Genomic DNA, 14,828 nt, shown 5'->3' with positions numbered 1-14,828 from the left:
CGATTGGAGAGGGGAGAGGTGACTAAGTGGGAGGCCAGCAAGAAGCAGATTGCAGTAGTCTAAACGAGAGGTGACAAGGGTGTGGATGAGGGTTTTGGTAGAGTGCTCGGAAAGAAAGGGGCGGATTTTACGGATGTTGTAAAGAAAGAAACAACAGGTCTTGGCAATCTGCTGGATACGAGCAGAGAAGGAGAGAGAAGAGTCAAAGATGACCCCAAGGTTTCGAGCTGAGGAGACAGGGAGAATGAGAGAGCCATCAACAGAAATAGAAAACGGGGGGAGCGGGGAGGTGGGTTTGGAGGAGGAAATGAGAAGCTCGGTTTTGGTCATATTTAATTTCATGTGGCGTTGAGACATCCAGACAGCAATGTCAGACAAGCACGCTGAAACTTTGGTTTGGATGCAAGGTGAGATATCAGGGGTAGAAAGGTAGATTTGGGAGTCATCAGCATAGAGATGGTAGGAAAAGCCATGGGATGAGATTAATGAACCAAGGGAAGAAGTGTAGATAGAAAAGAGGAGGGGACCAAGAACAGAACCCTGAGGTACGCCGACAGGCAGAGGGATAGAAGTAGAAGAGGATCCACCAGACTGAACACTAAAGGTGCGGAGGGAGAGGTAGGAAGAGAACCAGGAAAGGACAGAGCCCTGGAATCCAAGTGAGGACAGGGTATCGAGAAGTCCGCCCGGAGAAATCGAACCACATCAGATTGACTCGCCAAAGGCTTACCCCTGACTTGACCCCCCAAAACAAGCCAAGGCAACAACCTGAATCTTCAGAGAAGCCAGGCCCAAACCTTTATCAAAACCGTCCTGCAAAAAATCCAGAATCTGCACAATGGAAACATGCAAAGACTCCATGCCATGCATAAAAGGCTCAGAGTCGTGCAGAATGATCTGAGTAGGAGGTGTGCCCCACATGCTGCAAGGGGGCCGTGCCCAAAATGCAGCGATGGAGCCTCACTCAGCTTGTAGTGTTGGAGCCATGTATCGATGGAGCTGTGCTCCACATGCTGAGATGAGAATGTGCTGAATTTGAAGAGATGGAGCTGCGCTGAACATGCATTGATGAAACCATGCCCTACCCACAGATATATTACCATGATCAACATGCCAAGATGGAGCTGCGCTACCTATGCAGAAAAGCAACTTCATCCATATGCCGCGATGGATCCGTGTTCCACAAGCCAAGATGGAGATGTGGCCCCTACGCCAAGAGGGAGCTACGTCCAACATGCGGTGCGAACTCACACAAGATGTGGAGCCAAAGCCCTGCTCAACGTGTGAAGCCGGACCCGTGTTCAACGTGCAGCGAGCTGCAAGCCATAAGCATAGATGGAGCTGCGCTCCAATGGCAGAGATGTAGCTGCTCTCGACTTGCAGAGATGGAGATGCTCTCACCCTGCCGAGAAGAAGCCGCACTCAACAAGCAGAGACAGGCAAGATGAAGGTGTGCGATGCATAGAGACAGCGGCCTTCCAAACCTGAAGCGATGGAGCTGCAGACAACATCGGGAGACAACTGCATGCCAGCCAGCAGATCTGAAGCTGCATACCACATATAGAGAAACTGCGCTCAACAGATGTAGATGGAGCGCCTGAGAAAATGCAGAGACAGAGCTGTACTCCAAGCGCAAGGATGGAAAAGCATTCACCCTGTAGAGATGAAACCACATTCAACAGATCTAGCCGGAGCTGTGCTCTACCGTCGTAGGCAGAAATGAAGCAGGGGAGCACACAGAAGGATCTGTGCAGCATCTGCATAGATGGAACAGTGCCTTAAATGCAGCGGCAGAGCATTGACTAACCTACAGAGATGGGAGTCACACCCCACTGCATAGGGTGAGCCAGCTCTGCTGCACAGGCCGAAATGGCACCATGCTCTGCATCCACAAAAGGAGCCTAGTTCCTTAATAAGACAGGGAATGCACCTAACAGGAGAGAGAGAAATGCAGAGGCGTAGAAACAGAGGGCCTGGCCCACATACTCTGAGAACATGGAGAGGTACCGAGAACAGAGGGCCAAGAACCATATAACCTCGCCCCCTAAGGCTCAAATCCAGCAGGGAATGAAAAAAGTATCATGTACTCACCCCTCAAGGCCAAACTGCCACTGCCAAGATCACTAGGCAAGCACCTGGGTGAGGCCAATACCCAGTGGAGCAAGGTCATAGATAAAAAAAAAAAATGAAGGCCATGCAGCCGCCAGGCGACAAGAGCACCACCGTATTCTTCTACAGCAGCAACTACTGTAAACGAGCCCCGCAGCCGTGAAACCGCCTGCTCCCAACAAAACTGGGAGAAGAGCAAACAGGCTAGTCAACAAAAAACGCCCCAATCATCCGGCCGGCACTCGCACCAAAGTGCCAAAGAAGGCTACCAACCCCCAAAACCGTGAGCCCAGAAGGCAAATGCCACAACCCTGGACAGGAAGGCACCAGGAAAATAAGGGGGGGAGTAATAAAAACATGAGTCACCCCCCCCCCCTCCCAGTCCAGGAAGTGTGATGAGGCGGCAATCTGAAACAACAAAGCCCAGGGCAGGAAAAATCAGCCCTGAAGTTACAAATCCACCAAAAAAGTAGAAGTGAAACCAAACACTGCCACTAGAGCTCCGAAGCAGAAACAAGGGAAAGATACCCATCCATGGTGGTTAGCAGAAGCCTGAGGGAAGAAGGAATCAACACAAACAGGTCCCAGAATGACGTGCTGAAACAGCCCGCCAAAACCAAACACACATGGAACTGCCACAATGACCAACCCACACATGCTGCATAGCCTCAGGAGTCCAACTGATACAAACGGGAATCAGATAACCAAAGAAAAAAGAAAGCCACTGTCATTATTTTTTTTAAAGGAAACATCGGAACAAAAGCCCCTCAGCAAGAAAAAAATAAACCCAGCTTACCTGAAACAAGGAACACATATTTGCCCTTCATGACAACATCCCAGAAGAGATTCTGCTTCATGCCACTTCATAAACCCAGCCAAGCCTCAGAAGCCACAAGCGGGTGAGGGAAGGGGAAGGACCCAGTATCACTAGGTGTCACCCTAGCTGACAGACGAGGGACCCAGCACCACTGGGTGTCATCTTAAAATAATCCGGGTACCAGCACACCCCTTGCTCAACTGTCATCCAGACGAGCTGGGACAGGAGCCTGCCAGCACCAAGAGAAGCTGCACGATACGTCCACCATCTGCTAGGAGACAGAAAATACTGAACATTCCAGGCTGCACAATACCCTTAAGGCGCAAATCACTTGGATCTTTTTTCTCTGTCTGCACTGGTGGATGAACGCAACCCATTAGTATGAACTGGTCTACTACAGATAAAAGTCAGATAATACAGAAGACACTGCATAAACCCCTCAAACAATGAATAAACAGGCAACGAGTTCCTGATTTTCAAAAATTGTTCTAAAACAAAGATTTTTAATAGAAAAAAATGCAATGAAATCACCAGAGGTGGGGGGAGGGTCTGTCAGATATGGATGGTCAGATTAGTGAAGGTCAGATGATCGAGACTGTACTAAACTGATTTTTTTTTTTTTTTTGCAGCAACACAACACCAATTGTTTTGCTGTTACAAATTCTAGTAGTTGCTGCCCACATTTCTTTTCATGTACCTGGCAAATTAATTCCTTCTCTCCCCCAAAAGACCTAACCATAAGTTAGTAGGCCACTCTCCTCCCCCTCCTCTTATAAGTTTATTTTTTTTTCTTGGGAAATTCACTAGGAAAATCAGAACTACAAATCCACGCATGCAATACGATAAAACCTGGACTACATTAACTTGTTCATTATGACGTAGTCAGGTGACAATCCTACTCTCTGCTCACATTCTCTTGTCTCCGAGTCCCAGCTTATCCACCCATTGCACTCTTGAACCATCCACACACATCCCCCTCTCCGGGCATACTCACCTCTCTCTCCCTCAACTTAAGGTACCTACCTGCTTCCCTTCCCTCACAGCCAGCCATCCCCCATCCCTCTACCAGCCTCCATCGTCTGATCCTATCCTCACCCCAGTGGTCACCATCAGTTTGTGAAATCTGCTCAGCTTCCCTCACCTTCCTTCTGTCAGTGTTGCCAGATGTACGAGAAGATAACTGGACCCATCATAACATCGAATACATCCAAAAAGTGCAAAAATTCACCACCATTTTTTCTCACTTTAAATTTTGCTAATGTTATACGGCAGCAAAAACAAAAACTTGTGACGGCGGATACAAGAACAAAAACAAAACAAAAAAAAGCCCATTCCACTACTTCCACCGAGCTAGCCCTGTCTGGCTGTTTTCCAGCACCGCTTCCTGGTTGCCTGCAGCCAATCAACAGAACCTTCGGGAGTTCTCGGCACTGTCTCTTGTAGCCAATCAGCGGAGCTTGCATGCAATGTTGCTAGGTGGGCGCAGATTGGATTGGGCTACTTTTTGAAGACCGACTAAGGGAAAAAAATTTGCAGTTGGAGGTTTTCAGATGGTTTTCGGGTTACTTTCTTGTAGTGTGCGTGGGTTTATGTGGACGATATTCACTGGTCAACCAACGAGCGTTTCAAGCCTCAGTCTTGTGTTGTAGCCGCCTCTCTGTGCCATTCCAAGCCTCATTTTTGTGCAATAATTCTACCAAGGAGGTTGGATAAAACCAGGAGACGGGATGTGCCTAACTGCCTATTGGGCTGAAGCCAGTAGGCGGAGTTTGCTGGCAGTATTGCCTACACACTGGTTCGCCTAACAATAGCAAACGTTATTGAAAACCATAGCAAAAAGATTATTAAAAAATAAGGGTCTGCCTATGTGTGGTCCATCTGTAAAAAGTCTAAAGCTGTGCCAGTTGGATAGGCAGTAGGTGGAGGACAAAAGTTTTTTTTTTTTTACTTATTTGATAGGTTTTTAAATTTATTTGAAAGCTTCCCATATCTAGATATAAATATCATGAAATAAAATTTGAATATCACTAAAACAGCTTTAAAATAATTGTAGATGGTAGAAACAGCAGTTATAAACTCTTTGGGGTCCCTTTACTAAAGTGCGCTGAAAAGTGGCCTGTGCTGGTATAGAGGCGTGTTGGCGTGTATTGGACACACGTAGGTCTATTTTTCAGCACACCTGCAAAGAAGGCCCTGTTTTAAGCCGAAAATGGACGTGCAGCATAATAAAAATTGGCGCACTTCCATTTTGGGCCTGAGACCTTACCACCACCCATTTACCTAGCGGTAGTCTCATATGTTAACTGGGTGGTAATTGTCAGCACACGTACAATGCTGATTACCACCCGATTAGCACTGTGTGCCAGACATTTTCTGGGGCGCATAGTGGGCGTGCTTAGACAATGAAATTACCGCCCGTGCCATGCAGTAGCTGGTGCACAAAGGACGTGGCTTAGCAAAAAGGGCCCCTGTATTTTGTGCTCATTTTTCTACACTGTTCTATATGGCCAAATTTCATTGAGGATATCCTGTTTGCTAGTGGGTTCATCTTAAACTGTTGTTGTAATCTGCCTCGGGAAACCTGGTGTTATATAAAGATGGAATATATTGAAATTAAAATGGAAGTAAAATTAAACTCTCCTTTTATTGGAGCACATGGGAATCACATCTTCACCTCATCTCATTTATAGAAGCTTACATTTTATATGTACAAATGAATTATTTTGTTTTGAGCATGTTTCTGGGACAAGTGGTTTTATAAGTTAAAAGAATAAAAATAAATATTTGGTTTCATGCAGATCTCTTATCTGTTGACATATAATTAAATGGGCTATAACCCCTAATGCAGTCCATTGATTTTCTTTTATTTTATTCTTGTGATGATTTATACTGTGCCAGAACTGAAAACTCTTACCTCTTCTAGCTGGTCGATAATAAAAAGGAGCTCATTTTGAAAATAATCCACCCTAAAAGATTGTTTTGTGGCTGTACATGAGGAATTGTGATATTGAATAAATAAGTGTATGTTTGTATCCCTAGTCATGCACCCAAAAGTTATCTAATGTTTTCAAGAAAGCCAGTTAATCATTTAGGGACCCTTTTACTAAGCAACGGTAAAAAGTGGCCTGTGGTAGTGTAGGCGCATATATTGGGCGCACAAGGGGCAGTTTTTACCGCATCTACAAAAAACGGCTTTTTAAAATAGGACGGGAAAAGGGCCTGCAGTAAAAATTAAACCCTAGGACGGGAAAAGGGCCTGCGGTAAAAATGAAACCCACAAACGCCCAAAACTGGCCTGAACCCTTAATACCACCCATTGATCTAGCGTTAAAGGTTCACACGCTACATGTGCGGTGACCAGTCGGCACGCACCAAGTGCCGATTAATGCCGGAACAGGCGTGCATAGGAGGAAATAAATAAATCATCCATATGTTATGAGCGCATGCCAAATCTGAAATTACCACAAGGGCGCACTGACCTGGTGGTAGTCTCATTTGGGCATGCGCTGCACGTGCGTAGAGCCTACCATGGCTTAGGAAAAGGGCCCCTCAACTTATTAGTGGAACATAACCACAGAGGCATTGCATGGTTGCATTTTCAATATGGTAATACTAGAGCCCAGCTAAGGAACAGGTTATTTTAAGTTAGTCTTCACTGGACCAGACTTGCTTTCCTTATGCCATCACCATCCAGCTGGCGCTGGACAGAACTTCCACATGAAGAAAGCCGGTCCCTCATTATATAATACCTCTCTGTGAAATAGTAGTAATAAGAAAAGGCAAGTGCATTTTTATAATTACACCACTGCAATCCACAAAAAAAAAGAAGCAAGTTCTCACATGCCATCTTTTCTTTTGATGTAAGCGCAGGATAAAAAAAAGATTATAAATGCTCCCAGGTTTCAACCTAATTCATGTTTAATGTGGGATATAAATGTCATAAGTAAATAAATAAAAAAATAGAAACTCTGAATGTTGAGCACCTGATTCTCATAACATGATGTCTGTTTCAGTGTCCCTTTACCAGGAGAAAAATATCTCTGCACAAATATAACACATGCCAGGGTGTCCCTATAACCAGCCCCTTCAAATGACACACTGAGTATGATTTATAACAAATTACTACTCTACATATGAAAAGTTATTCCATTACTATACTTCCTCTGTGTTCATCTGTATGCTGCACAAGTCAGCATGTTTGAAAATATAAGTGAGTTTAAATAAAAATGCCACCAACAATAAAGAATGACAATGTGGGATTGTGAAGCGTTGCATATGACTGGTAGCGCTATAGAAATGATTTGTAGTAGTATAGGATGCAGCAGCTGGTAGGTTTGCTTGCTTGCTGCACAGAGAAGGAGAAACAGGGTCTAACTTAATTGGCTTCACCTTTTTATCTAACTTCCTCGATCTCTACCATGGAAGTTTTTGATCTCTACTGTATGTCAAAGCCTCATTCTGGAGCTCCAATCAAGCTTCTTGGCTCCAATAGCTTCTCAGTGCATCCCAAACCTCACTCTGCTTTCTAGTTCTTTTTGAGTGTTTCAGAGCTTTGTTGGGTTTATTTTCCCTTCACATTATGTTGATTGTAACTGGCTAGAGAATAAGGTGTCAGGATAAACTGTTTCTTCTGCATAAGGGTTACCTTCAAAAGCTAATAAACAAATGTATTTAGTCCAATAAAAAAGGTATCATCTTATTTTCTTTTCTTTGTTTTGTTTTATTTCTATTTATTACCTGTGTAGAGAAAATTGCTGGATCCATAAGTCTCAAGCTGGATGTTCTTCTTTCTATATAGATTTTTATATGTACAGGTTTAATTGGCTATATGGATATAAAAAGAGCAGACGTACAAAAGTGGAAAGACTAGGAGGGCAGGGTCTATAACAGTGGTTTTATTTATATTTAATTTCTTTATTAATTTTCTTATAACAATCAAACATGAATTAGTTATCAGAAATAACTGAATTTTAACATATAGAAAAAAAATATAGCAAGTCACCAGGAAATTCTACAAAAACTTTTTGACCACAACATATGGATCCAAGATGAAAGTAAAATAAAATTCAGCAATTACATTCTATTATTAGAGCAGAGAGCATACCAACAATACAATCAGACAGCAGCATTATTCTGGTTAGCTTCTACCGGGGGGTTTCTCATCCTTTCTTTACTTATTACAAATTCTTGAAGTTTCTTGGGGTCAGTGAATAGGAAATTATTATTTTCATAACTTATCAAACATTTACTAGGAAATTTAACAAAGAAGGTTGCCCCTAGGGCTACCACTCTTGGTTTAAACACCAAGAGCTCCTTCCTTCTCATTTGAGTTTCTTTAGAAAAATCTGGAAATATATTTATCGTAGCACCCATGAAAACTTCTTTCATATGTTGAAAATATAATTTCAAAACGTTGATTTTGTCTAATTCAAAAACAAAAGAAACAAGCAGAGTTGCTCTTTCAGATTCCACTGATGTCTCTAGGATTTCGGTAACATTTAAATCCTCTCTAAGCATTTGAACATTTGTTCTCACATTTCTTTTTATATAATATGCTTTCGCAAGCGGTGGAAAATTGTCTTTTGTAAATCCCAGAATATTGTGAAAATATTTCTTTAAGAGTTCCATCGGGGAAATAAAAGTTGAAACAGGAAAGTTAAGAAATCTCAGATTATTTTTTCTAAATTGATTTTCAAATGATTCCATTTTCTTTACAGTCACATTTTTTTCTTTTATCAGTGCTGACATTACTTCCTTAGCTGTTTTCATCTCACATTCTAATCTTTTAAAGTCACTCTTTTGTTCTTCCACTTTATTAGACACCTGTTGCAAATTATTTTTAAGTTCTAATGTCTCTCCTCGAAGGGATTCAGAAATTTTCACCAAAGATGAGTTCACCCCCTGTATGGCATCCCAAAGAGTGTCTAATGTGACTAAGGCAGGTCTTACCGAACCACAAATTCCCCCGGAAACTCTTCCTCTGGGCTGAATAGGCGTTGAGGTAATCCTCGTCGCTCCATCCAATATCTCTCCAGCAGAAAGTACAGTGAGGGGGCCTCCTCCGAGCACCTGGAGGGGTAAGCCCACGCCGGACGCCTCCAAGTGTTCGTTAACCAACAAACCGTTGCTTCCGGGTTGTGGCGGGGTCATGCCTTGCGGGGGAGGACTCAAGGTAGCTCCCTCCGTACTGCTGCTCGTGGCTATTTGCCTGATTTCCCCTGAAGTATTCGCTGGAGTGCCCGACATCAGGACTCCATATTGCTCCAAGGTAGGTTGGCGTGTGGGGGGGAAATTTCCAATCGGACCCGAGGGGGCTGGGGTGCCGATTTTTCCCTTTCTTTTCCCCATCTCCTGGGGACGCACCAAACAACCAGCACAAACTTGAAGTTCAGGAGCACTCACGATGTACGTCAGCTTGCAAGCGCCATCTTGGGTCCTTCCTATAACAGTGGTGCTCAGGAGCCTATGCTTGTTGCTTGCTGCTCCTTCCATGAAAGCTCGTACGGGGCTGTTTGTCAGCCTGAAGACAGAGTCTCCGCCAGGAAGAAGAAGGGACACATGAGAGCTGAAAGCAGGAGACCTTCTTTGCTCTTTTAGTAGCTAGGAACCGGATTTTTTAGTTTGTTTAATTCTCAAGAGAGTGCAACTGATGCTTTCTTAGGGTTTTGCGCTCCATATGCTGCATATTTCTTTCCAGAGGCACAAGACGGGCTTCTCCAACCATTAGCTAACACTAGGTGACTGCCTAGGTTCAAAGAGAGAAAGAGTTACAGCAGTTCCATATTTATAGCTAAACGCAAGATCGGCAATTAACAAAGCAGAAACCGTTAAGGTTTACAAAGCCATAAACAAAATATCAAATATAGACCATTGATGACCAGTTGCAATGTACAATGCTCCATCAATGGGTAGAAACCTCTCAAAGAGGAGAGTTTTTAGTCTTTTATGAAATACCAAATAATCAAACTGACCCTTGATTGCCATTGGCAGTGAATTCCACCACTTAGCACCCAAGTATCTAAAGTCAGCAGAGTGAACTGACTTATAATGCATTCTCTTGCAATCTGGAAGATAAAATCTAAGGTAGTCCCTGGAACCAGAGGTTATATTGCATAGGGGAATGGTTATTAAGGGCTGCATATAATCTGGTGTCATGCCATATAATATTTTAAAGACAAAAACTCATAATTTAAAAATAATCCTGGCTTTAATGGGCAACCAGTGCAGCTTGCATAATAATGGAGTGGCTCTATCAAAATGCGATATCTTGAGAGGAAGCCTAGCTGCAATATTTTGAGATGTCTGTAGCCTTTTTAGGACACCCTTCTTACATCCAGCATCTTACATCCAGCATAGATTGAATTGCAGTAATCGAACTGAGTTAAAACCAAGGATTGAACTAGAAGTCTAAAGATGTCTGGTGAGAAATATAAGCTGATTCTCCTCAGCTTCCAAAGAGACCTGAAGGATTTTTTCACTACTGATGAAACCTGAGGCTCAAACTTGAGGTGACTGTCAATTAATACACCCAGTACCCTAAACGTAGAGTCTAGAGGATAAGACACATTGTCAATAGTAAAATTATTATATGCAGTACGGTCAAAGGGGTTGGTTACTACAAGAAATTTAGGGCCCTGTTTACTAAGCCACGCTAGCATTTTTAGTGCATGCTAAAGTTAGCAAGTATAAACGCTAGAGTTGCCCATATGTTCATATGGGTGACTTCGCATTTAGCGTGTGCTAAAAATGCTAGTGCACCCTTAGTGCGGCTTAGTAAACAGGGCCTTTAGTCTTATCTCTATTTAACTTAAACTGAAATGCCAACAAATCCATACCAAGCCTAATCTTAGGGACAATTTCTGGAAGACCAAAGGGATATAGATTGTGACATCGTCTGTGTAAATAAAAGTGCAGAACCTGGCTGCATCTAGCCTTTCACCTAATGGAGCCATTGGTGTAGCTAGGTTGGGCCACAGGGGTCTGGGCCCCCCCCCCCCAAAATTACCTCTGGGCCCCTGGTTTTGCTGGCGGGGGTCCCCAACCCCTGCAAGCTGAAGCCTTGTCCAGCGCCAGTCTCCGGCACCACCGAGTTGCCTGCCCTGCTCTTTCTACCCCCTCACGTCCTGCATGCTCCTTTTAGTGAAATCATGTCCAGGCAGAATGGCTCGGCTGGAAGTCAGGTCTGCAACTAATTTGTCTCACAGAAACCTGACTCAGACCAGGCACCTGAAGCATCCCCTCTCACCTTCAATTTTATCTTCTATAATAGACCTTCCAAGTGTGTTTGTATGTGGGGGAGGGGACATTTCTTTATTCCAACTCCCTTTATTCCTCCCTCATCTCTTGTCTCCCTCTCCCATTTTGATGCTTGGGTTCTTCATCTTACTTCTGATGCCTCCTATTAATTGCTGTGATTTATCACACTCCTCCTCTCCTCACTTCTGCTTCTAGTGATGAACTTTCCAAGTTCCTTGCTAATCTTTCTGTCCTGTATTCTCCACTCCTGACTTAAGATCTCATCTGATAATACCTCTTGAATAGTTTACTGAAAAACAAATCACTGACATAAAGCAACTTTTATGATTATTGTGTGATTTGAAAGTTCTAAGCCTTACAGCAAATACTAGAAAAACTGCATTATACATTTAGGGGTAAATTCAAGAAAGGTCACCAAAAGTTAGGCGCCAAAGATTTGGATGCTAAACATCAATTCTATAAGGACAATTCCATGCAGAACTGCTGTTATAAAATAGTTGCATAAATCCACATTGATGCACTTAAACTTATGTCAGTGCTTAACTGTAGCAGTTAGATGTGTATCTACATGTATTCTATAACACAGTAATTCCCAAACCTGTCCAGGATATCTACAATAAATGTTCATAAGATCGATTTGCATATACTGCCTCCATTGAATGCACATGCATATTCATTGTGGATATCCTGAGAACCTCACTGGCTGCGGTTCCCCTAGGACAGGTTTGGGAATCGTTGCTGTAACTTGTGGGCACAAGTCCTGGCACATCCCAGACCTGCCCATGGCCCTCCCCAGTCCATGCCCCCTTGCAATTGCACACTATAGAATACAGACTAAGGTCAGGTGAGCAATTTCAGGATTCTGGTACAGGTGATTCTTCTGCAACTGGATTATGCATTTTTTGTACTGTAATATTTCAATAAAATTGCAGAAACAGCTACAATTATTACAAAATACAGATGCAAGATTCTTTTTGTTTGTAGAGGACAACTTGATACTGTTGCTCCACTTATTAAAGATCTTCACTGGTTGACAAGTTCAACAGCATATTAGATTTAAAATGGCTTGTTTGGTTTTGAAATCACTTTATGGTCAGAACTCAGCAAGTCTTGTGGAACTACTTGCAGTTCCATCTTCTAGATGCTAACACCTACTTTTCTCGTGCTCTACAAATAGGTTACCTTACGCTTAAGATATATGTTTAAAGTCTTTTTTTGAGAGCATTCATTCCCATTTCAAGGGGCAAAAATGTTGAATGTGCTCCCTTCTTGGTGCACTTACTTCTTGGTGCCAAATTATAGAATTGACCCTTATGTTGATAAATGCTATATTGGTATTGGGTGCCCTTATGTTTCTTGTTTCTTTGTTAAACACATATCTTTGTCTCCTGTTGCTTTGTATTTTATGTGAGTTTCTCCTTTATACTTTAATTTGTACATTATTGTACAATGGTTAATCAAATCAATACAACAAGAAAAGCGGAAGAAACCCAAAAAAGACCAGACTGAAACCACAGGTGGTAAGAGCACCATAAGAAGTTTTATTGGGACCCTACACAGGTGTTTCGGCCGAAAAGGCCTTCCTCAGGGGTCTAAAAGAAAACAAAATATAACATATAATAACATATATAATATGTTTTATTTTGTTATATTTTGTACTCAGGCTGCACTTTTCCTGCCTACCACACTTTATTTTTAGGTATAATTTGTGTGTGACTTGGATTGTAAGAACATAAGAACATAAACTGTGCCATACTGGAACTTACCAAAGGGTCCATCAAGCCCAGTACCTATTTCCGACAGTGGTTAATCCAGGTCACAAGTACCTGGCAAGTTCCCAAAACAGTACAATACATTTTAAGCTGCTTATCCTATAAATAAGCAGTGGATTTTCCCAAGTCCATCTTAATAATTGCTTAAGGACTTTTCTTTTAGAAAGATATCAAAACCTTTTTAAACCCCGCTAAGCTAACCGCTTTTACCACATTCTCTGACAACAAATTCCAGAGTTTAAATACACATCGAGTAAAGACATATTTTCTCTGATTTGTTTTAAATTTACCACTTTGTAGCTTCATTGCGTGCCCCCTAGTTCTAGTATTTTTGGAAAGAGTAAACAAGCAATTCACGTCTAGCCATTCCACTCCACTCATTATTTTATAGACCCTTATCATATCTCCCCTCAGTCATCTTTTGTCCAAGCTAAAGAGTCCTAATCACTTTAGCCTTTCCTCATAGGGAAGTCGTCCCATCCCCTTTATCATTTTCATCGCCCTTCTCTGTACCTTTTCTAATTCCACTTTATCTTTTTTGAGATACAGTGACCAGAATTGCACACAGTATTTGAGGTGCGGTCACACCATAGAGCAATACAAGGGCATTATAACATCCTCATTTTTGTTTTCCATTCCTTTCCTAATAATATCTAACATTGTATTTGCTTTCTTCATCACCTTTTCCATATCGGATCTTAAGGCCAGTTACAATTCAGGTAACATAGATATTTCTCTGCCCAAGTGGGCTCACAATATAAGTTGTACTTGAGGCAATGGAGGTTGAAGTGGCTTAATGCCACAAGGAGTCTCAGTTGAAGAAGAGGGATTTGAACGCTGCCTCTTCTGGTTATGAGCTAGCTACTCTCACCACTAGGCTACTCCACTCCTCTACTCCTTTAACAAATAAAATACTTCAAGATCCCTTCACAATCTCAGACCATAATGAGCCTCAGCAAATTGATGTGATGTGTAACAAAAGCAGTTTTTCAAACAGCAGTAGTCAGTGCCTTTGTAATAGGTCTCCTAGAGTTGTCTAGTGTGTGTTGCAGCCTTGTTCCGGTTTGTCTCCTGTTTCTACCTTTGTTTCTGCTTCCAAGCTCCAGTCCTGCTTCTGCTTCCAAGTTCCAGTCTTGATTCTGCTTCCAAGCTCCAGTCCTGTCTTTCAGTTTTCAGCCGTGGTTCCAGCTCTCAGCTCAAGCTTCAGCTCCAGCATTGCAGTAGTTCTCAGCACAAGCTTCAGTTCCAAGAACTGCTTCAGCTTCCAGTCCTGTTAATGCTTCTACTCCTGGTTCTAGTTCCAGTATATCCCCTGTCTACAAGCTCCAGCCTTCTCTTCAGTCCAGGCTTGCCCAGGTGTCTCACCCTCAGCCAGTTGGGGCCTAGCCAGCCCTGTGGTTGGCTAGGTAGTGTCAACCTGGCTGCGACCCAAGGGCTCACCATCAGTCAGACAAGTTCCATCCCCTTTATCATTTTGGTCACTCTTCTTTTAACCTTTTCTAAGTCCGCCATATCATTTTTGAAATACGGCGACCAGAATTGAACGTAATACTGAAGGTGAGATCGTACCATAGAACGATACAGAGGCATTATAATATTCTTGGTCTTATTTTGCATCCCTTTTCTAATAATTCCTAACATCCTGTTTGCTTTTTTGGCTGCTGTGGCACACTGGGCAGAAGATTTCAGCATATTGTCTACAATGACACCTAGATCTTTTTCTTGAGTGCTGACTCCTAAGGTGGACCCTAGCATCGAGTAACTATGATTCAGATTATTCTTCCCAATGTGCATCTCATCATCCTTAATTATACCACCTGATATCCAGAAGTGGTACTGTTGAGTGATGTGAACACCCCAACAGTGGTAAGCAC

General features: G+C 42.7%; 1 protein-coding gene across 1 annotated transcript in view; it reads right to left on the bottom strand.

Moving 5' to 3' along the window:
- Positions 1–4,550, bottom strand: part of KLHL5 (kelch like family member 5) — a 141,323-nt gene extending 136,773 nt beyond the window's left edge. The window contains exon 1 of the mRNA XM_030191298.1: positions 4,068–4,550. The gene's annotated coding sequence lies outside the window, so the exon portion shown is untranslated. The remainder of the gene's footprint in view (positions 1–4,067) is intronic.
- Between the last annotated feature and the right edge of the window lie 10,278 nt (positions 4,551–14,828).

The sequence above is a fragment of the Microcaecilia unicolor genome, chromosome 2 (genome assembly GCF_901765095.1).
Source record: "Microcaecilia unicolor chromosome 2, aMicUni1.1, whole genome shotgun sequence".
Classification (NCBI taxonomy): domain Eukaryota; kingdom Metazoa; phylum Chordata; class Amphibia; order Gymnophiona; family Siphonopidae; genus Microcaecilia; species Microcaecilia unicolor.
The sequence above is the reverse complement of the archived record's forward strand: the minus strand, read 5'-3'. Positions and strand labels throughout refer to the sequence as shown.